Below are 24,250 nucleotides of genomic sequence, written 5' to 3' on the forward strand. Positions count from 1 at the left end.
TGCTGCGCGTCAGTAACTGGCACCTCACCCCCTCCTCCTCCCGGCCTCTGCCGCCGCCTGCCTTTACATAATATAATGACTGTTTCAGTCAGCTGCTACACAAGCCACACACTCTCTCAAGTCCCCCCCCCAAGCCCTCCCTTACCTCCTTCTCAACCCACCCCCCTAGCTTTGGGCACTCTGCCAGGCCAATGCAATAAAGGAAAAGAAAAGGAGACACTGGGAGAGAGATGTAAAAAAGAGACATGGTGGAGGTTGATAGAGGGCGAATGTAGCTCCACCTTGAGCCATCACACTTTTCATAAACCCCACACCAAGACGTAGTAGGGCAGGTAGATATCTTTTCTTATTTTAATCTGACGGAGGACTCCTCATGCTTGTAACACCATGTACAGTACCAAGCAGAGGTACTGTCGTAAAACAGTACAAAGAAAGTGTCCAGACATCCACGTACAGCACAGCATTCCAACAGAAGGCAGGATTTTGTAACCCCCCTCTCCTACTCCAGCTGTATAGTACCACAAAGAAACCCCTCCCTGCTCTTCTACCCTCCCCCAATTCCTCAAACCCTCCGTCTCCCCCTTCTTTCACTGTAAAAATAAACACATGCTTACTTTCAGGGGCCCCTTAAATGTAGCCAGAGCTGAGGGCTTCATTTGTTAATACTACACCAGCCAATCAGGAGTGGATATGGAGCCTGTGTAGGCATGTGTGCATGGGCACACATGTGTGTGTGTATGGGGGGGTAATAAAGGAGTGTCACAGCCAAGACACACTAAGAGCGGAGGGATATTTTCTTCATCTGCGCTATCCTCGCACAAGTCTTTGTGTGCGTGTGTGTGAACAGGGCTAGAAAGGAGGCAGAGATGGCAGCTCTCTCCTGATGTAATGCCAACTCTTAATTCCCTCCTCCCATCCCCCAACGCGTACACACACACACACACACACACACACACACACACACACACACACACACACACACACACACACACACACACACACACACACACACACACACACACACACACACACACACACACACACACACACACACACCATGTTCTTTATGCACAGTCCTGTCGATCAGATGGCTGCTGCTAAAATGTCCTCCTTAGAATTAAAGCAGCACCCTTTTTGACAATCACACTCCTCTTGTCCACAGCAGAAGGCATCCCCCTGTCCTGCTCTGTCCTGTCCCTGTCCTGCTCTGTCCCTGTCCTGCTCAACACCAGGTTAACACCGTTTGCCAAACATGCCCATTGCCAGCTGACTGAGTGTATAGGTAATATGGCCATTTTCAACTTCACTGTGGAATCTGCTGCTCATTTCAAGCACAATCTGCATCACGACAATTAATTTGGCTGATGCAACTCTACTCCATACCAGTCTGCCTTCTGTCTCTCCACTACCTCCACCTTCTTCTCCTCCTCCTGGACTCTGCTTTTTACACACGACCGGGGAAGCGTTCTGTTTCATTTTTCAACAGTTTGATTCATCAGTGGATGTCAGGCTTATCGCTGAGGTGCAGGAGCCAGATGTGCCAGCCCTGACTTCACATCTTTACCCAAAGACAAAAAAATATATATAAAAAAAATAGTGCAATTACTGATCCGGTGCTGCGAATCACCCATCGCCTCCATTCGTGCCATTAATCCTACCGTCAAAATGGTGGTTATGGGTGCAAAATGGCTGCCATGGCACAAAACTGGCAAAATCCCTAACACAAATCCATATCATATAAAGCTACACAGCTAATTATTCTCTTAGACAGTTTGGTATATTAATCAAAAATGTTTTCAAATTTCACACTTTTTTTCTTGGGAAGCCCTTTGTGAGGAGTTCCAGTTTAAATAAGAGATTCATGCATTTAAAGGGCTAAAACTTAAAATACTCTGGATAGTTATCACAGGAACAACTACTTCATCTTCAGCCACGACCGTGACGTAAACAGCAGGGCGGCAGACTGTGACCCAAATGGTCAGATATGCAACATACAACTTTTTTTCTTTTCCGGGTTAATATTCGCATGATGATCATTATCATTCCCGCCTCCAAAGTCTCAAAAGTCAACTTGATGAGCGAGTGTGAAGGAGTGGGGAGGGCCCATAGGCGCTAATCACAACCCCTTTGCTTGTGAGGCGGCATTAGTGCACACAGAGCAGAAATGTTTCCTTGTGCGGACGCTCTGTGCGCTCCGAAGTGCATGCGCCAACACTCCAACAAAACTAAACCACTCTCTTACAGGTAAAAGTCCTGCATTCAAAATCTGACTTAAGTGAAAATATGTAAGTATATAATCAAGGAAATTTTCTTTCAGTATAAAAGTAAAATACTCAGTATGCAACCAAATGGGCTCTTATGGGTGAAATGATATTACTATTATAACATTAGATTATTATTATTGATGCAGTAGAGTTAGTTTTATTCACCTTTATACTGATGATTGGTTTCATTTTATGTATAATAATCAATTGAATGAATACAGTTTGTTAAGTAAAGTAAGGGGAATATTGTGCACCAGTGCTACCAGTGGAAAAGTTAGTATAGAGCCCTGATCAGTAGACATACTCTGTTCATATTACAAAGTAATCCAACAGGAATGTGCTGGTGCATGTGCGCGGATGACGTGGTGTCATCTGGAGAGGCGCTGCAGTGGCCTGAGGACAGCATTGCGCCTTGTTCAACTTTAATGCCTTTTTTGTGCCATAACCTCCAGCGTTGCCCTGCCCCCCCGGTCGAAGGTAAAAAAATATGCTTGACAAAGCTCCTCCAGAAACTCTGCAATCATTCTACAAGTTGTAGTAATCATGACAGGTAACCATATGAAAACAAATCAGCACTGTAAACCAGGTATTCTATCAGCAGTATTAGATTGTATTCATTATCAGTTATGAATCAGCCTAGCAATTATATACAGCGGGTAAAATAAGTATTGAACACGTCACCATTTTTCTCAGTAAATATATTTCTAAAGGTGCTATTGACATGAACTTTTCACCAGATGTCGGTAACAACCCAAGTAATCCATACATACAAAGAAAACCAAACAAATAAGTTCAGAAATTAAGTTATGTGTAATAAAATGGATTGACACAGGGAAAAAGTATTGAACACATGAAGAAAGGGAGGTGCAAAAAGTCATGGAAAGCCAAGACACCAGCTGAAATCTATCAGTAATTAGAAAACAATCCTGCCCCTTGTCGGTGCAAATTAATATCAGCTGGTTCAGTCCCAACTGATGGCCTATAAAAAGGTGTCTCATTACCAAGGTGTCACACAAGAAACATCTCATGATGGGTAAAAGCAAAGAGCTCTCTCAAGACCGTTGCAACCTTATTGTTGCAAAACATACTGATGGCATTGGTTACAGAAGGATTTCTAAACTTCTGAATGTTCCAGTGAGCACTGTTGGGGCTATAATCCGGCCATGACCAAGTGCTCCTCGCAAGATTTCTGACAGAGGAGTGAAAAGAATTATCAGAAGAGTTGTCCAAGAGCCAAGGACAATAAGTAATGCACTCAACCGCCGTGGCCTGTATGCACGCTCAACACGCAAGACTCCATTGCTGAAGAAAAAGCATGTTGAAGCTTGTTTAAAGTTTGCTGCACAACATTTAGACAAGCCTGTGAAATACTGGGAGAATATAGTCTGGTCAGATGAGACCAAAATTGAAGTCTTTGGATGCCATAATACACACCATGTTTGGAGGTCAAATGGCACTGCACATCTCCCCAAAAACACCATACCAACAGTGAAGTTTGGAGGTGGGAACATCATGGTGTGGGGCTGTTTTTTAGCATACGGCACTGGCAAACTTCATATAATTGAAGGAAGGATGAATGGAAAAATGTACCGAGACATTCTTGATAAAAATCTGCTGCCATCTACCAGGATGATGAAGATGAAACGAGGGTGGACATTTCAGCAAGACAATGATCCCAAACACACAGCCAAGGAAACTCTCAATTGGTTTCAGAGAAAGAAAATAAAGCTGCTAGAATAGCCCAGCCAATCACCTGACTTGAATCCAATAGAAAATCTATGGAAAGAACTAAAGATCAGGGTTCATAGAAGAGGCCCACGGAACCTTCAAGATTTGAAGACTGTTTGTGTGGAAGAATGGGCCAAAATCACACCTGAGCAACGCATGCGACTAGTTTCTCCATACAGGAGGCGTCTTGAAGCTGTCATTACCAACAAAGGCTTTTGTACGAAGTATTAAATACATTTCAGTAAGCGTGTTCAATACTTTTTCCCTGTGTCATTCCATTTTATTACACAAAACTTAATTTCTGAAATTTATTTGTTTGGTTTTCTTTGTATGTATGAATTACTTGGGTTGTTACTGACATCTGGTGAAAATATCATGTCAATAGCACCTTTAGAAATATATTTACTGAGAAAAATGGTGACGTGTTCAATACTTATTTTACCCACTGTATATAATTGCTAGGATATATATATATATATATATATATATATATATAAAAAATAAAATACCTATGCTAATTCCCCAGAGTGTATTTCTAATGTTTTTGTTCAGACAACAGAGGTTGTTCAAGCATGATCACACTACAAAAATGACAAAACAAAGTACATTTAAAATTCAAACTCAAGAGTGAGATGCTGATGGCACTATTATTCCAAAACACAACTACAACAAATCAACAAAAAATATTTTAAAAATAATTCTATTAAGTGCACACAAATATATATATAATAGAGCTATACATGCTAATATATACACCGATGTAAAAAGGGGTAAAACACTTCTGCACAGTCTTAAATCTAGATTATAACACAAATTACGTAATAGAGCAGGAGCCACCTTAAGGCCCTTCTCGTGTCATTGACATTGTTCACCCGATACCTACACAAATAACCATGGGCTTTATATATAACATATAACATACAACATATAATATATATATAACTGAACCGGATGCCTCGTAAAGAACGGTTCGATACAAATACGTGTATTGTTACACCCCTTTTACTTTATGGCTACAACGGCTTCCTATTGGTGTGCTACATGGGAATGAACAGCATGGCCAGTCAGGGATGCTTTCATTCAACACAACAACAAGCATTCTATTGGTTGGATCATTTGACAGGGTTGTTGCACAAAAACTATCCAAGAGCAGAGGAGTTGTTTCATGAGCACACAGAAGCAGCCCAACTGGAGGAGAATGGCTGAGATGGGGTGCAGAAAATCTGTGCAAGCTATATTATATCTGAGTGCATGCATACAGTTGAAGCAGAAATCCAAGCTCAAGCAAGGGGCTAGTTGAGTTTTAGAACAGGCTGTTGAGGGAGAGCATCACAAAATCTGAAGTGGAATCAAAAGTCAAGCAATCAAATTGAAAGAACATGCTCTTGAATAAAGACAGGAAAAAAGCTCCATAGCGTGTGTGGTGGAACTCCGTGTTGCTAATCATCAACAGTCCTTCAGGAAACCAGCAGCTACCATCTGGCTCCTTTAAACAGTGCTAAAAAAGATGGAGGGATGTCCTGGAACAACAAACCCCTCCCTATGCCAACAGGAGGCAGTGGCTCAGCTCGCTGGTCCAGCTGACACACTGGAACAGCATCTCAACACACACACACACACACACACACACACACACACACACACACACACACACACACACACACACACACACACACACACACACACACACACACACACACACACACACACACACACACACACACACACACACAGTCTGCCTGGCTGTAAAGGATGTTGATGACAGGGCTGCTGGGAATATGACCAAAATTTGCATACGGACAGTTTTTGACACTAATGAGGCCAATCAGAATGGAGCTCATAGCAACAGACTTGTAATTGGTTGTGTGGAGCGGCTCTGGAGTTGATGCTTGTGGGATGCAGATTCAGATGGTGGTGTTTTGTTGCGTTGACTCCATACAGAAGTCCCATCCAGCAGGACCACAGTGTGATAATCACACACACACACACACACACACACACACACACACACACACACACACACACACACACACACACACACACACACACACACACACACACACACACACACACACACACACACACACACACACACACACACACACACACACCTTCCACCTTGCACCCAGACACAACCCTGCTCTTTATTAAACTAGACAACAGCTCATTGTGGCCGTTGCTATGACAACCAGTCGTCTATTTTTAAGCCGTGCCACTAATCAATTCCTGTTCTGCTGTCGCCTGAGGGGTGGGGTGTGCATGTGCGTGTGAGGGTACTGATGTTTGGGGTGGGGTTGGGGGGGGGCAGCGTTAGGGGGCAAAGGGGAGGAGGAGGGGTGAGTACAGTTGGAGACAAAGAGCACGCCAACGGAAGTGAGAAAAAGAAACAGCATTGAGGATTCATCTCATACCAACACACTCTTCCACATGACTTTAGAATGTTTCCACGCCAACTTAACTACTGCTGAAACCATTAGTCTGTTCATCACTTAGGGTCTTTTTCTGGAGAAAAGCACCGCTTCATCCCAGCGTTTCATCCCAGCGTTTCATCAAAAAGCGCTCATAGCCGTTTTTTATATCACCACTCTTACCACCGTTGCATGATGGACTAATGTCGCCCCTTTGCTTTTTATTTTCTGTGTGGGCTACTATTTACTTGTTCGACCATGAGCACCAACCGGAGGATGCTTGCCCTCATAATCTGTATGAATGGATTTATAACCGCTCAATCTGAGCCCAAGCTGTAAAGTCAACTCGACAGTGATGTCACCAGCGCTTTTCTGAAAAGTTCAGGGGTTTGAGGGTCACATATTCTCTCTCCTCATAGGGAACATTGAAAAAAGACGCTACGTGGCTCTGAAAACATCTTATTTGTCAACATTTATGATATTTATGGACAAAAAATCATCCATTTCTCAAAAGAGTAAAGGACTAACTGGTAATCAAACTAATCAGAGGTTGCAACTAGATTTCCTGAACCAGTCCTACACTGGTAACCACTGTTAAACACTTGAAAAACAGGGACAGCAAACAGCAGAACATACAGCCCTAGATAAATATTTTTTAGAAAAGCCCCAAATGATCGGCTGCCGATGGAAACTGGCCGGTTTTCAGCTGATGGCTGAGCAATGACCGGCGCTTATCAGTTCTACATTTCGACTTTTTTCCCGATTACTTGTACACAGGCATGCCGCTGCATCATAGTTTTATGTTGCACACTGTGGAACAATCATTAATGCCCCAGCCACACACACACAACGTGTGTCACAAATAGGCTGGATACATTGAAACAACTAACTAAATCAGACAGTTATATTATAATTCATTCCCATCATGCTGACGGCACGGAGCTTAAGAGCTAAGGTTAACAGAGGTTTCATTGACTTACATGGTGCTTTCAAGCTCTATTCAGTAAAAATGAGTATTGGACGAAGGTAAATTATAACACTATCACGATGTGTTCAAATGTAATCTTGTAAAATTGAGTTCTATTTCATCCTTACTGACCGCCAGAGGCAGTGCTTAACACTGAATATCTTCTGTCTTGCGCACATGCAGGTCGAGTATTTACATCAACAAAGTCACATGTGACCTCGGATGACCCCAGCCGGGTATAAGTTCCGGTGTCATACTCGAGATCAGTCCTTTTTCATCTTCTCGCTTACGCAGGCAAGCTACTGTGGTAGCATCGACTTGAGCTAAATATTGTCTCAATTTAGATTTCTCAAGCTCGTCGCTTCTAGCCTTGTGACCACTGGTCGGAGTCGCGGATATCTCGCCCTCCAAAGACTGCGACAAGCTGTCCCTCTAAGGAGGCAACAGTAGATTTACTGTTTGTTTAGTCTCCAAGGTTGGCAGAGCGCTCTCACTCGAGCTAATTCAGTGGCGTGCTAACAAGAGTGTGTCCGCTCGGCGTTTGCTAGATTGACATCGCACCGTGTTAATGAAGAGTGTTCGTGCTCCCCTCTCAATGTAGAGTTATACACCGTCGCGTCAGGCTTTCACAGTTAACAGAGTGTCCTCGCTCAGGCTAACCTGGTGGGATGTTAGTCCTAAGACGCTATTGATATGGTGTACATTGACTTTGTAACATTTCTGCCCACACAATTAGAAGTGCGCTCTCACTTGAGCTAATTGAGTGACCGTCACATCCGGCTCGTGTCCCTTGTCTTGGCCTCGAGCGCCTGAGGGAGGGCCTCTCAGAGGACCCGTGCATGAACTGCAGCATTATACCTCGTGCTGTAAGGGCTGCTAAGCTGGCCGAGGTGGAACACCTGATGGATGACGTTGATCTTCCCCCGTCAGGGCAGTTAAATCCAGCCCAACCTACCCAGTTTAAACGTCGGCCCTCTGAGGCTGCAGGGGCTCCCTCCAAGAGGGCTCAGTCCGGCAGGCAGTCCTCTATAGTGGATCTGCTGGCCGCTGAGCTAGCCCAGATGAAGTCACTTCTCCTGACCCTCCACTCGGGTGCAGGGAAGGCTGAGGCGTCAAATCCACCTGTGGCTGAGCCGGCTCCAGAGGAGGACATCATCTCAATGGCAGCGTCAGCCAATCTCTTTTTTTTTTATGAGTACAGCGAAGAGCTCTCACATGCTTCTGGGCCTGGTTCCCATTCTTCAGCTCATAGTTTGTCAGAGGGTGTACAAGACAGCTCCATGGGGTCTGTCATTCACATGGCACTGGCACACCTGCAGCTGGATATACAGCAGCCGGAACCCCCACCTGCTAGTGCCTTCTTCAGGCATGTTCCCGCACCCACCACCTTTAGTGTTCCTCCCTTTGAAGAATATCTGAGGGAGTTGCATGCATGCTGGAGGGACACCAAGGCTCTCTCCCATCCTACATTGGATGGCCGAACCCTGGCAGCCATGCAGGATGCAGCAAAATTTGGCCTTGACCGTATGCCAGCCATTGAGCCGGCTATTGCTTCCCTCATAGTTTCCCCTGAGGCGACTCTGAGACCTGATGCCAGGTGCCCTCGCCCCCAATGTCGGGCCACAGATGACCTGCTTTCCAGGGCTTATGACATAGCATCGCACATGGGTCGTATTGGCAATTCCCTCTCTCACCTCATGCTTGCCCTCTCAGTTTCTCTGCAGCAGACTACCCTCGATGCTTCCTCTACCAGCCTCAGCGATGCCTCATTGCAGGTGTTTGCCCTCATGTCAAGGGAACTTGGGCGTCTTGCGTCCACTCTGGTTCAGACTCGCCACCAGGTTTGGCTGGTGCAGTCACCCCTGTCGGAGACAAATAGGAGGAACCTCCGTACTGTCCCAGTGGAACCCGGGGAGGTGTTCGGTTCAGCTGCTATACAGGGGCTTCAGCGGACTGTTCAAGCTATTCAGGCCAGGCAGCAGTTCTCTGGTCTTCGCAGGGACGTGCCCTCACCACGCAGGCCTAGGGGTCCCACATCCCAAGGCAACTTTCAGCCCCCAGCTCACCCCAGTAGCAGCAATTGGCCCCAGCGCCCCGCTGAGAGACCAGTCCGCTACCAAGGCAACCTCCAATTAGGGGGACTAACACTTGCTCACTATTTGCTACCTCTCCTCAGGAGTCTTCACAAGGTGCGTTGCCCTTTCCCACCTGCAATCGCAGGGCATGAAGATACTGCCGTACCTGGACGATTGGCTAATTTGTGCGCCATCCCAACTTCAGGCGGCACAGGACACGGCTCGCCTTCTCTCTCACGTGGCCCGGCTGGGCCTCAGGGTAAACATGGAGGGGAGCTCTCTGAGCCCCTCTCAGGGCATAACCTTCATTGGTGTGGCCCTGGATGCAGTCACTATGAAGGCCCGTCCATCGCTCCAGCGACCCGAGGGGGCAGGCTGTTGCCCAACATTCCCTTTCTTCACCTCTTGGGCAAATTGACAGCTGCCTCAGCTGTAGTTACCTTGGGCTTGCTGTCACTGCGCCCCCTGCAGATATGGCTGAACAACCTTCACTTGGACGCCAAGTGGCACAGGCACAGGACAATAGGGGTATCGCAGCAGTGCCTTCTTGCTTTATCCCTGTGGTACGCAGCATCTGGGGTCTCTTCGGCAGGGCAGAGGTGGATCTCTTTGCCTCAGAGATGTCGACCCACTGCCCGCTCTGGTTCTCCTTGATGGAGAGGACCAGTCCTCTGTGTCAGGATGCCCTGGCTCACACATGGCCAGAAGGTCTTCTTTATGCCTTTCCACCATTCCTCTGATCTTACCAGCGCTTCTCAGAGTGCTTCAACAGGGCCACAGACTTCTGCTGGTGGCCCCCTTATATTATCACTGCTGCACAGACTCTGTTGCAGGACACCCTGGCACCTCCCCGACAGGAGAGACCTCCGTCTCTGCTAGGGGGTCGGATCTGGCATCCCGATCCCAGCCGCCTTCAACTGTGGGTCTGGCCGCTGGAGGGCCTGACCCCCTGCTGATTGGCTGTATAGAACAGGTCAGAAAGATTATTCTAATGACAGAACGCCACCTACCCGTCTCCAGTACAAGAGCAGGTAGAGGTTATTTTCTGACTGGTGTGTGGTTCAGAACAAGGACCCAGTACACTGCCCCGTGCCTGCCATTCTGGAGTTCCCGCAGTCCCTCTTAGATAGGGGCCGGTCTCCCTCTACCCCGAAGGTGTACATTGCTGTTATTTCATGGCAGCATGCTAGGGTCGACAATAACACAGTAAGGGGCCACAGGCTGGTGTCCCTCTTCCTAAAAGGTGCTCTGCAGTCACGTCCCCCCGCCCCCGAAGGCTCCTGCATGGGACCAACCCTTGTACTGGACACCCTAAGCTTGCCTCCCTTTGAACCCCTGGCAGAGGCAAGTCTGTCGGCCAAGATGGCTTTCCTCCTTGCCATCACTTCGGCAAAGCGTGTGGGCGAGCTACACGCCCTCTCTGTAACTGAACCATGCCTGAGGTGGAACTCAGATGGTTCGGGTGTCCCTTTGTGGCCTAATACAGCGTTTTCTCCCAAATAGCTATCCAGCTTGCGCAGTTACAGATCTAACTACGACTCTATGAATCCTGGATGACCGCCAGAGTTCTTGGTCACTCGGAATTTCGTGAGCTCGCGAGAATATTCCGTAGGACTGATCTCGGGTATGACACCGGAACTTATACCCGGCCGGGGTCACCTGAGGTCACATGTGACTTTGTTGATATAAATACTCGACCTGCGTGTGCGCGAGACGGAATATATTCAGTGTTAAGCACTGCCTCTGGCGATCATCCAGGATTCATAGAACCGCTTTCGGTGAAAAACTTGAATAAATCCAGTTTGAAGGAGATGTTTTCAAAGCAATATTAAATATTACAGAGGGAATTATGACCCGTTTAACTTCCAAACAAGCAATGTAAAATATATAATCAAAACTACTTATGCCAAGATGTTTTTTAGTAAAGTATTTGAATAAAAATGAAAGCCCTACTACAGTGCAGCTGTCCCAGGATGATATTTTATCCTGCCCATTTACTGTATAACAGTGAGAGCAGACTACACATACTATTAAAAGGCAGCACAAACTACAGCCTGCAAAATGACTGTCAATCAATAAACCAGTCTTACATTAAAAGCTTAATTTGGAAAAGAGCATATTCAAATTCCATGAGCCACACTTTAATTGCATTAATCACAGTGGCGTCAAACGTGATCCTCAAAAACATGGTTGGTTAGGTTTAGCAGTACTTCTGTGAGTTGACGTTAATAGGTTCTCTCATTCAGACACAATGTAGAAACATCTTATGTTTGAAATAATCAAAAATGGACTGTCTATATCCTCTTCAAAAAGACCAGCATAGTCTGACTCTTTATCTATAACAATTTTAGTGATGTTTGGTTCAGACAGCTGAGATTCACGATCACTGAAAACGCGGTAACGTTTTATCAGCTGATGTTACGAGGGTGTCAAATTTTAAGGAAATTTTAAGAAAATCCCAACAAAAACATATATACATTGGTTTTCAGCCGAAAAAAAGTGGCTTGGGGTTTATTAAAACTTTACGTACAGTGCGTGAGAAGCCTAAATGTACTTAGCTATTTCCACAACTGCTAGAGCACACAACTGTTACAAAGGACACAAAGTTCTTCATAGATCCAGCCTCTTAATATTGCTTACAAAGTGGACCAGATTGATGCATTTCATTTTAAATGTACACATGTTCTTTCGGGGGGGCATGTCTGCAGACCGCCATAGAGGGTTTGAGGTCCACTCACCACAGAAACACAAAATCCAGTGGGAAGCACTAACTCCTTATTGACAGACAACAGATGTGTTTCTTGTTGTTGCAGTGACACTCCTGCTGCAAATTAAAAAGTCTGTGCCTCTTAAAGGAACAGACGTAATATTCTCTCTGTTTTTTATTTATTTATTTACTTTTGCCGAGGGAACAGAGCACAGCGAAAACGCATTCAGCCAGTCAGAGCCGGTTTTTTTACCTCAGGGTATGGAATTATCTCTTAATATGTAGCCGTTAGTGGTCAAGACGTCACACAGTAAGACAGTCAGAGAGAGAGAGGCAGGGTGGGAGGTGAGGAGGAGAGGGAGGAGGAGGAGGAGGAGGAGGAGGAGGAGGAGGAGGAGGAGGAGCAGCAGCAGCCCTGATGTTTTCAGAGCAGAATGAGGAAAATCTCTTCCTTTAAGGGCTGGCACTTTGACAAGTAAAGGCTGAGTGCAGAACTTCAGACCACAGGGTGGGGCAGACACTGTTTCACCAGCCAAACGAGGGAAAGAAGAAAGAAAAAGCAGCGGGAACATGAGACATTCAGCCAGAGCGAGGCACACAGAGGTAGAACGGACATCTTAAAATGGGGCTGAATGTGGCAGCCAGGAGGAGTGTCAATACCCAGCAGAGACCATCAACACTCCTCAGCAGAGTGACAGTAGCTGCACTAATCCCCCGTCACATCACGCTGCTTTCTGGGTATTTCAGGGGCTAATGCAGCATTGTCTGATGCTGGTATTTGTTTACATATGGAGCAGATGTTACAGATGCTACTTTTAGCTACACAGCACAGTACAGCAGAACTGTGACAGAAAAATTACCTCAATGAAATGGATGGTGGGTTGTAAAAACTGAAATTTACTCTTTTACATGTACTTACATGGTGCTACTTGACTATATTGATGAGCAGGTGGCAACCTCCAACCAATACTGAAGTGCCTTAAAACTTGCATTCTCCTAATGGCCAGCAGGGGGCGACTCCTCTGGTTGTATAGAAGTCTATGGGGAAATGACTCTACTTCTCTCTTGATTTATTCCCTCTGTAAACATTGTAAACATGAGTTTATGGTCTCAATCTCTAGTTTCAAGTCTTCTTCATAACAAGGTGATGTTCATTTAGTAAATTATGGTAAACAAAAATTGAAAGAAGGGTATTCTTTAGAGCGGGGTTACCCTGTCCCATGAGAGCTCGCTACTACAGCATTTTTGGTCTGAGATTTGTCCGCGTTTTTTTCTCAAACCCTTTCAGTGTGTTTTCAGTTCATGAAAGTTAGTTGTAACATTGTAGTCTCCAAAAATGTCTCAATCTGCGTTTGACTGTACTTAGCTCCACCCTCTTGTGTCACTGCTGGTTGCAAAAAACCCAATATGGCGTTTGGCCAAAAAACAAGATGGCAACAGTCAAAATGCAGACCTCAAGGCTTCAAAGCCCGAGTCTACAAACAACTTGGGGACGCGGCGGTGCCCACATTCACATACACTCATGGATAAGAGGCTGACAAATGACTGATCCCAGTGGGATCCACAGTTACGACCCTTCATGACAGAGTTATGGCTGAAGCTACAGCAGGATTTCGAACTTTGGTAGGTGGACCTACCAAAGTACAATTTTGAGGCACTTGTAGCCTACTTTGGAATAAATTTTTCTGTCATTCATACTTTTAGTCCACTTCATATCATATATTTTTCATGAACATATTGGTTGTATTGATATGAATGGTGATGAAATGGCAAAAAAAAGTCACACTGACAAGTCTGGTCGGGTGTGGACAGGGTAACCCGTTTAACAGCATTGCCAAGAACAGGGGGCTCCATCACCCGCCGCTCGGAGAGATGGTGGCAGCGAGCACTGAGTTCACGGCAGCGGCGAGGTCGGCGAGTGCTGTAACGCTGAAGTGGCCGCAGCCGAGTGACGCTTTCATTTTCCGAGCCGAAATAGAGCCGGTTGCTGCGCACCGCTGCGGAGGATGTGCACAGGGAGAGGGCCAGCCAGCCCTTTGAAATGTGTTCAAATATTTTCAGTTTACTATGAAACCGTGGCGGTACAAAATAGACTTTGGCAGGCCGTCAGAGTAGGTCGGTCATTAATGGGAAACACGGAGTATGACATCACTCAAGGTGCAGATTAGAAGAGCATCCACTGCACATTGTGTACTAACAGGTTTCTTCAGCATCCTGTCTTAATCAAAATCTCCAGAATACCTTTTTATGAAGATATTGTCCACCTTTCGTCATTTGTAAAACTTTTCATCAGGTACCACTGCAGAAATGCCTTGATCCTGGCTGTGTACAGTGAGCATTGGGACGATTGCATTCAGACAAGTTGACTGGGGTGACCTTGTGCAGCACCTGACTAAATGCAGCACAGCATTGCAGCACTGATCTGCACACTGCTTATTCACCGGCTGGATTAGTCACAGCTGCACTGCCACTGACTGCTGGGCCATTTCTACGACTGACTGAGAATAATGAAACAGCAGACATTTCCCCACTCCCCCTTTCATTTGACTACAGTAAGCACACACACACCGCTCCTTGCTTTATGCATTCATTAAACATCTCACATCAATTAGTGCCAAGTTACAGGTATACCCACTCCTAAAGGTTTTTTTTTAATTAAGAGTTTATCATGCAGACTTCTCTCTTCTCAAACACGACAAGTGATACATACCTACTCCAAGGTCTTCAGATTGGTTACACATCAAATTCAAAAATTATTATGCAATTATATACATTCTCACATAATAATCATGTGCATAAGGATAAAAAAGTCAGAATGTAAGAATCAAAAAGACAACTATTACCTATTAGTTAGTGGGGTCTAGGGCTGCCCCATTTTTTTTAATCAATTAATCAATCAAATATTTTACCGGTTAGTCTAGGAGTCAATTAATTTTCCTCTAACAACATCAAATTGAACATTTCTTTTAAGTTCACCATTTGACAATATATAGGCCATGTCATTGTATAATTCAGCAAAAAACAAAATTATATACGCTGCCCCTAAAATCAATAATGATATTGTAACAGAGTATGGAAATATGTTCCCAATACAGCCCTTTCAGCATTTTCTTATCTTCCACAGTCAGATCCGCACTGATTTCACCTTTAGGTTTATGGCTCTTTCCTTCAGTGATTTATCATTACATAGCAGCAATCCAATATTTGTTATCTTTCTTCTTTGATTGGTCTCCAAGAGCAATTGTTGCAATTTCAATATCAAAGCTACAGCTTTTTTTAGGCTGGTCCAGTCTGAGTAGCATTCAATCAGCTTACTGGTGGGACTTTTTACCCCAATCCTCGTGCACAATCACATCCCTTTTCACTTCGGGATCATTTTGTGAAATTTTGTCTGGGTTTAGACTTCATGAACGACTCAATGTTTGGTGCTGTGAAGCATAATCTGCAGGATGGCTTTAGGAGTCCACATATCTCAACTGAGTCTCTCTTGACAAGTCATAAATAACAGCAATCCTGTTGGCCACAAGGTGTGGAATCTCTTATTGCACAGTTCGGACTGTCTGTCTGAGCAAAAAATGGACTCTAGTAGGTTTAGCTGTAACTCTAAGCGTAACATCCAATCAACTCGTACAGCTAAAGTGGCTGCTGTAAACTCAAGTCTGGGGATGGTCATCTTTTTAAGGGGGGCTACCCTACCCCTCCCCCAAACTGTTGAAAAATCTGAGATAACTTGCTCACTTGCATCACTGAAGTGGTGCAACTGTATTGTTTCCACCTGGCTTTAAACATCAGACCTGAATACCGTATTTTCCGCACTATAAGGCGCACTTAAAAGCCTTTAATTTTCTCAAAAAACGACAGTGCGCTTTATAATCCGGAGCGCCTTATATATGGATTAATTCTGGTTGTGCTTACTGACCTCGAAGCGATTTTGTGTGGTCCACGGCGCTCTGTCAACATGTTTTAGTTGTAGGACGGAGTAAATAAACGTCGGCTTTATTTCACACTCTGCATTCGCTCTGACAACACAACAAGCGCTCCCCGATCCCACATCATTAACCTCATCAACCCGCTAACGGTCATGGGTAATGTAGTTGAATAAACCTAACAAGTAAATATAACGTCAACAAGGCTAGCTCGCTGTGAACTCTGACCAATATTGTCCTGCTAGTGAGTGGTCACTACATAGTACGACTTAGTAAAGTACAAAGCCGCACCGCAGCAGCATTACGGCCACCGTAGTCAGGAGCGTCGCGGAGTAATACATACTGTGCTTCACCATAATATTACAGTGTGTGTGTATAAGGACCCCAACATGGCTCCTGTCAAGAGACACGCTTACGACGCGGACTTCAAACTCAAGGCTGTCAGTCACGCAGTAGAACATGGGAATAGAGCAGCTGCGAGAGAATTCAACATTAATGAATCAATGGTACGGAAGTGGAGGAAGTTTGACTGACTGACTGTTTTGTTTCGCTTAATGCGCCTTATAGTCCGGTGCGCCTTATATATGAAAAAAGATCGAAAATAGACCATTCATTGACAGTGCGCCTTATAATCCAGTGCGCCCTATAGTGCGGAAAATACGGTATGTTTTAGTTGATCTAGCACAGTCAGCCATTTTCCATTTGGTTTGGAGAATTCTCCAGGGATTGTTATATCCCATCCACACTTTGCCCGGCTAAATATCTTGAAGAATTTGGTGCGCTTTAGGTACAAAAAGGTGCAGCAAGACTATGGGGAGCACTTACCCCTGTTTTTTTTTTTAACAACACTGATAAGACTTTCATTGATTTTTAGGAAAGGTAGGATAAATTGGCATAAATCTTCATAACACACCGGATCTGCAGCGTGGGCATGAAGATGAACAGCACGCGATCCCCCTCCATGTCAAGGCGCACAGGGCTGCCCCCGCTTACCCACCCAGAACTAAGTGTGTATGTACGTATGTATGTACGTGTGTATGTATGTGTGTATGTACGTATGTATGTATGTATGTATGTATGTATGTATGTATGTATGTATGTATGTATGTATGTATGTATGTATGTATGTATGTATGTATGTATGTATGTATGTATGCATGTATGCATGTATGCCTGTATGTATATATAGCAGCAGAAGATATGCAATGTTGATTAATTATGTATTTCACAATAAGAATGACATATTGTAGCCTACTTAAAAAAACACTTTCACTTTCACTAAGCCCAAATACTGTGGGTTCTGATTCACCCTATTGAGTAGATCAATGTAAATTATAACCTTAGATATGATATGAATGAAAGATTGGCAGGCTTCAACCCCTGAAACTGAAGGGATACAAACTAGGGTTGGGCAATATTCCCTACATCTTTCCTGACGGAGTTATGGCTACATGTGTAATTACTTTGGCTATACTGAATATTTCAAATCCTTGAAGCTTTATTCATAACAGTAACATTTTAATTATTATTATTAATAACTTAGATAAATATCGCATGCAACAGTCTATTGGCTTCCACCTCTTCCCCCCCATCACTCAAACACACACATGCGGGCATTGCAGGGCTGTGTCCTTCACTCTAATTATCTCAGTCCTCGGTCCAAAAGTGAAAATGTAATCTGTAATGTTCTTTTCTAACAAAATATTCCATTGTTGGCGTTAAGCCTTTCAAAAACTATATTTTTACTGCGGTCAAAATAGTTTACTCTCAACCTGTATTCATAGGGCCGTCAAGCAGCAATCTAGCAGAACCATAAATAACAAATATAACCACAAATATATAAACTGACGTATTCTATAATATTGTTCCTTTTACATCCTTTTATATTCTCACATCAATGTGAGAATATAGTGCAAAAATGATAACAGCCGCTGCAAAATGTAATATAGTTCTGTTCACCATACAGTTAGGGTGGAGCTCCTTCCCCCACAAACGATATGTGACTCCAGTGAATAATAACTGAACTGAGTAATATCAGGATAGAAGTTTAGGCTGGAAATTTGCTTTGCAGACCAATATGGCCGCTAATAATCAAGAATTCCTGCCATATATAACAACTACCGCCAACTACTTTAACCATAAAATAGCCTACATTTAAACATAAAAAAAAATTGATCGGCCGATCGAAACTGTCCGTTTTACAGCAGTCTAGGATTACTACCAAAGGTCAATGGGGTCCTGCACAGGATGCTGGTTGACCCCCCACCTGATAACACTGGCTCATTTCCCTGCCTGCACTTTCATCATAAGTAGTGTCTGAGTTAGAACCACTCTTTGCCTCTCCCACCCCACAGCCTCCTCCTCTCTCTCCTCATTATGATTTTTAAAAATAATCAGCAGTTTTACAGAAAATTATAGTATTGATAATAATAATTATTATTATTATTATTATTATTATGGTAGCACCTAATAAATACAAAAACATTGGAATATGTAAAATAATAAAACGGTCTGAACTGTACCTGAATTAACTCTTCATGTTTAAAATCTGGCTTTATCATAGCTGGAGAGGCTTTCTCTTGAGAGTGCTCCACAGGCTCAGATCGCTGAGCATGACTGGCCAGCTATTTAACTATTGACCCCAGCAGGCACGAGCTTCCTGTTGCACCTAACATAAAACTGCCACTCCACAGTTGATTTCTTGCCTCAAAAATGATCAAAAGGGAATTATGCGAAAATTGTGAAAACAAATATAAAAACGAATCATTTGAAATGGGTATCCTCTCTTCGAACTAAAACGTGAGCTTCTGTGGCTGAGTCGCCCAACTAGTTTGAAGCGCCGTTAGCATCATAGCTAGACTAAGGTCAGCGTTATAGCTAGACTAAGGTTAGCGTTTAGCAGCCAGTAGCCAATCAGAGGCAAAGTAGGGGCGGGTCTCCTCACAAGGCATACTGGTCGCCCGCACATGCACAGAACAGACCAAACTGGGACGGTTTGTGTACTGACAAGGGTCAACCCACACACATAAAAATCATGAGCCACGGCAAAAAATCTGAATCAGATGGTGACACTAAAGAGTGGGAATGGGCAAAGAAGCCAGTAGTGGTTGCGTAGGATTGTTTCTGACTCGTCTGGGTTCCAAACATTTCCAATAAAAAAGAAAAAGGATAGTTGTATTCATTTCCAAAATTCCCAACACCTTACCTCAGGAAATAATCCGCTTCAATCCAAACATGTTGGTATTTAGCCTTTCAAAAACAACATTTTCACTGCGGACAAAAAACGCATCTTGCCCAACACTGCAAACAAAGGGAGGCAGGCAGGTCGGTCCAGCAGCAGAGCAATCTCACAAAACTGACAATTTTGGCTATCCATTGTGGAACGTTGATTTAATAAAAAAGAATAACTAATCTAATCAGATGAATCACTTTATTCAAATTCAAAAAAGAAAATGTTTGTTTGCGGGTTTGTTATTTTTAGGGTAATGTTGGAATGAAATATGAAGACAGACATTCAAAGCTTAATTGAAAACCTCCTTAGAAGCTTTACAAGTAAAAAAGAAAAAGACTCAATACAGCCAAAATTTAAACGCAACGCAGCTTTTTTCTTTTTTTTGACCTTCCATGCACTCTGGCAGCTAGCTCAAAAGACCAGCTTGAAGCCACAATTCATGATATAATGCTGCAATCCATTGTCTTCAGTTTTGACTGTGGGAGGCAAAGTAGCCTTCAGTGATGACAGACCATTACTTGTTGCGTGTATCCTTCAGATAGTGCTGTGGGCAGGTCACTGAGCGAGGCTACAGAGTGGTTACAACAGACAGCGAGTATTAATTTGATCTGCAAATGGGGAAAAGAAAGTCCGAAAGAAAAAGTCCCCCAATTCTAATTATGCGTCCTTATGTATATTATTACCTGTCCTGACATTAAAGATCAATTTATCCAGATATTTTATATTGATGACTGAAATTCAAAGTCCGGTAGATTGAGAGTTAAAGGCTCCCTTTGTGTACTACCACAAGGCCCGTAGGTTAATCAAATTTACCTGCATTTGGGCGATGGCGGGTGCTAGTTTCCAACACTGGTATAGTGCAATGCATGCTTTATTGTGAAGCAGCTTAAGTCAACACCATTACCATGGCCTCCTCAGCGAGTAACAACTTATAAAGACATGTATGAGAGACTGTCAAGCTTACAACATGCCACCAAGGGCAGACACAACCCTATCAGCCTCAAGCCGAGTTGTAGAACTTCCCAAGGAACCCTCACTGCACCTTGTGAAAGGATTGTACCTGATCAGTAGATAGAGCCAGAATGTCTTAAGCTAATAAGACGGTTTGGTCTCAATTGCATCTCAGAATGTAAATGTATACACTGTACTATAGATAATTAAAGACAGTTGAACAGTATTAATGTTCTCCCTGTGTCAGCGTGGGTTCTCTCCGGGTTCTACGGGTTCCTCCCACAGTCCAAAGACATGCAGCTTAGGTTAATGGATGACTCTAAATTTCCCTTAGGTGTGGATGTGAGTGTGAATGGTTGTCTGTCTGTATATGTCAGCCCTGTGATAGACTGGCGACCTGTCCAGGTGAACACTGCCTTCACCCAATGACAGCTGTGATCGGCTCCAGACCCCCGCGACCCTGAACAGGATAAGGGGTTACGGAGAATGAATGAACGGTATTACACGGTTTTGAAAAAAGAAAAGATGAGGAGTTGATAAGAGATACTGTCCCTATATCCAGACACACTACCGACTCAACATGTATGAGTAGGAAATCAAAGTTCATGATACCCACATTGCTCCGCTAAAGGGATGGGTCATGATTTTCATTATATAATAAAATAAATGGAATAGTTTATACTTAGTTTTCTAAGCATAAATGTATACACTGTACTATAGATAATTAAAGACAGTTGAACGGTATTACACGATTGAATAGTTCAAATAGATTATTGAACAGTGCACTGGTTTCAATATTTTATATATATATTTATTAGCATTTTTTAAAATTATTTTGTATGCTATTTCACTCAGAGTACTGATGGTATTTTTCAATTTAAATTAATTTGATATTCATTCACGTTTCAATTGTACAGGCCTCTTTCACTCAGGGCTTTGCAATTTCTTTTGCCACCATTGCCTTTTTGTTATTAATAAAAAAAATTTTAAAAAATCAACCTAGAACAAACCAGCCAGTAAGATCTTGGCTCTTTGAAGCTTGGATTTTTCTGCTTGGCAAGATTCAGGTTCTGCTATTGGAACACTTAACTCTTCTTCTTTTTGGCCGCAGCCATCTAAACAACATCTAATTTAATGGTCCACGTTGGAGAAATGTAAGATTTTCAAATGTTTGACACCAACTAGGTCACACAACATGTCATGCGACCTTAATCGGCCTAAAAAGTTTTCAGAATGTTCTGAATGCCTGCCACCATAGCCTCTCACTGCCTACACCATCTCTCTCCAACTGTCTTTTTGGTCTTCACACCACAAATCATACAAAGAGGCAAAGCAGCCCACCTCCAGACAGTCCCTCCTCAAAGCCATTCATAAGGTTGCGCTGGGTTGTTCACATGTGTGAAGAATATAAAAAAAGAGAGCTTGAGAGAGGACTTTAGACTTTGCGTACTTTCACATGTCCACGCAGCTGACTGATCACTGCATACAGTGCACAGGATTTTTAGAGTTTCAGAATCTGACCTTGGAAAGGAGGTGCCAAATGCTGTTGGATGATCTTACAAACACTTTGTTTTAAGCATACTTAGGCCTCAACGTGATGTCCACTTGGGCCGTTTCATAATACACAGAAACTTTGAATGAACGGGAAACAAAGAATCTGTAAAAATTTTTTTTAAATAAAGCTGATGTTTTAGAGCACCAAGCTTCTCAGTGCTTTGTTTACGTAGCCGGACCAGCCATGTGTGCCTTTAAGTGCATGAAAGCGTGCCCCACTTACTGTGACTACAGCTAATAATGCCGTCCTGACCGACAACATCACCGCAGAAGCATAGTGCCAACCCTCCCATTTTCCTCCAGGTAAACACTGTAAACTCTGTGAGCCCTTTGACATTGTTTGAACAATTAGTGCTGTTAGCGCTGTTAGCTGCTCGCCAACAATCCAGCCATCACCATATTGAGGGCTGTGAATAAATGCTCTGAAATTAGATTTTAGCACATTAAAGCCCTGGTACGGCACGCACTCTTGCGCCGCATTGGTCTGGCTGTTTTTAGACGAGCATAAAAGTTGAATTGTAGGAATAGTATAAAATAATAATGTATCGACGTGAATGTTTTTTTGTTTTTTTTTTACTGTCATTGTTGTTTGTTTAGTCGTTATATTTGATATTCAGCTACTTTAAGATCTTTCAAGTCCAATAGTCAAAATGACAGCGGATTTCACAGAAAACATTTTTGCAGTATAGGCTACAATGTTTGCGAGGTATAGAAAATATCTATTTTGTCCACCACTAACAAGTATATGTTTCAACGGTCAAATGTCCCCTTGCGCACACATCTTTAAGCAGAATTCTTTATTAGAAAGATTTAAAATTCCTTCTAAGAGTTTTTGTTAATGTTGTATGTGTTGTTGTTATTAAATGAATATCGGCTTATTTATCATTATCACAATTATAAATACATGGGATGCAGTAGCTCTACACCTTAGAAATCAAGAAGGAGCACAACCAGCTTAAAATAGCTTCACAAGCAACTCCGCAGGTGCATAGGTTCTAAACTTTATCAATCATAATCACCATTGTTTCAGGACCAGCTAAATGATGATTAAAACATCAAACCCTAATCGAACTGCATATTCATAAAAAAGTAACAACACAATACTCTTGAGGCATTGTCATAATCTGTCATAACAGTATGGCAGTTTTCATCTGTATGCTGCTCGGGCTGCCCTGGGACTCTGAGCTGGAAATAGGAAGAGGAAGGACTCCATCATTGAGAATACTACAGTTCATTCACACTCTTCAACAGCAGGGACCCTTCATTCATACAGACCCACTTTCACAATGTGAGTGGAGGGCTGAGTGTATCAAGGTCTGCCAACTTTTATACAGAACCAAAGGCTGTGGGGCTCCTTTACTGTCTCACTCAGGTATGAGCACAATGTCCTGATTCAATGTCTCTGATGTAAAGCACACTTGGCATTGCCTGGTTGTGGAAAGTTGCTATACAAATAATGCTCACCCACGAGGGTGACAGGACCAGAAACCACCATCTGGTTGAAAGTGATTCACTGCTGAGGACAGTGAAGGGGTGCAGGTTTTCCTGACAAGAAGTGTTGAAGCAATGACAACCACGTTCCTGCTGCAGCTCAACTTTTCATTTCAACAGACAGTTTTCCTGGGTTGAAAATGTGCATCGCCCCGGCTTTCATTATCCAAAGCTGGTGTAAATGACATAACTGCACTATATCTTAACTGGATCTTAAAATGACCCCATATTTTTGCTCATTTCTTGTGACATTATATAGTGGAGGAAGGTAACATTAACATCATTTGACCATACACCTTCTCTCTTCACCTCATTCAACCAGTCTCAATCGTAAAGACTGTATAGTGGAATTTAGTCAGGGACCACACAACACCATCACAAAGACAGGGATAACAGTCATATGGGACTCCATCTGCATGTGACTCATGTAAATCTAGAGGAGCAGTGTAGCAACAGAGGAGAGACCAATTGTGTATACTGCAGAATAATAGGCAGCACACATTAAATATTGATTCTCGTTTGGTGTCTAACGTCATCTAGACATCTCCCCCCCCCGTTAATCCGCCGCTCGGCCCGATAGAGCCTGGCCCTTACAGTACAATGTTGGTTCTGCTGCCAGGCGCCAGGCAGCCATTTAGGTGCATATGGAGCCAGTTGAGTAAATGGCTGATGCATTTCGAATTTTTCTACCTAATTGCTGAGAGCCATCAGCGACCCCGGCCTCCTCCTCGCGCGTTCGAATCCGCCACTTCCTACTGTTTCGCTTCAATAACACCGTTCTAACGTGTCGTTTAATCCCGGTGCTGTCTAAAGGAGCGTTAACAAGTATTTCGGAGGACCCTGGCTCTGTCTCCAGTCTGAGTTAACCCCTAGAGACTATGGATCAAACAATGAAACGGATTGGAGGCATTCGGCACAGCGTCTCCATCACAACGCAATCACAATAT

At 43.6% G+C, this 24,250-nt stretch overlaps 1 protein-coding gene across 1 annotated transcript in view; it reads right to left on the reverse strand.

The window, feature by feature from the left end:
• gatad2b (GATA zinc finger domain containing 2B) overlaps nt 1-24,250 on the reverse strand; it is a 45,005-nt gene that overhangs the window by 20,319 nt on the left and 436 nt on the right. The gene's annotated exons all lie outside the window — the stretch shown is intronic.

This window comes from Anoplopoma fimbria, chromosome 10 (assembly GCF_027596085.1).
Source record: "Anoplopoma fimbria isolate UVic2021 breed Golden Eagle Sablefish chromosome 10, Afim_UVic_2022, whole genome shotgun sequence".
NCBI classification, from domain to species: Eukaryota; Metazoa; Chordata; class Actinopteri; order Perciformes; family Anoplopomatidae; genus Anoplopoma; species Anoplopoma fimbria.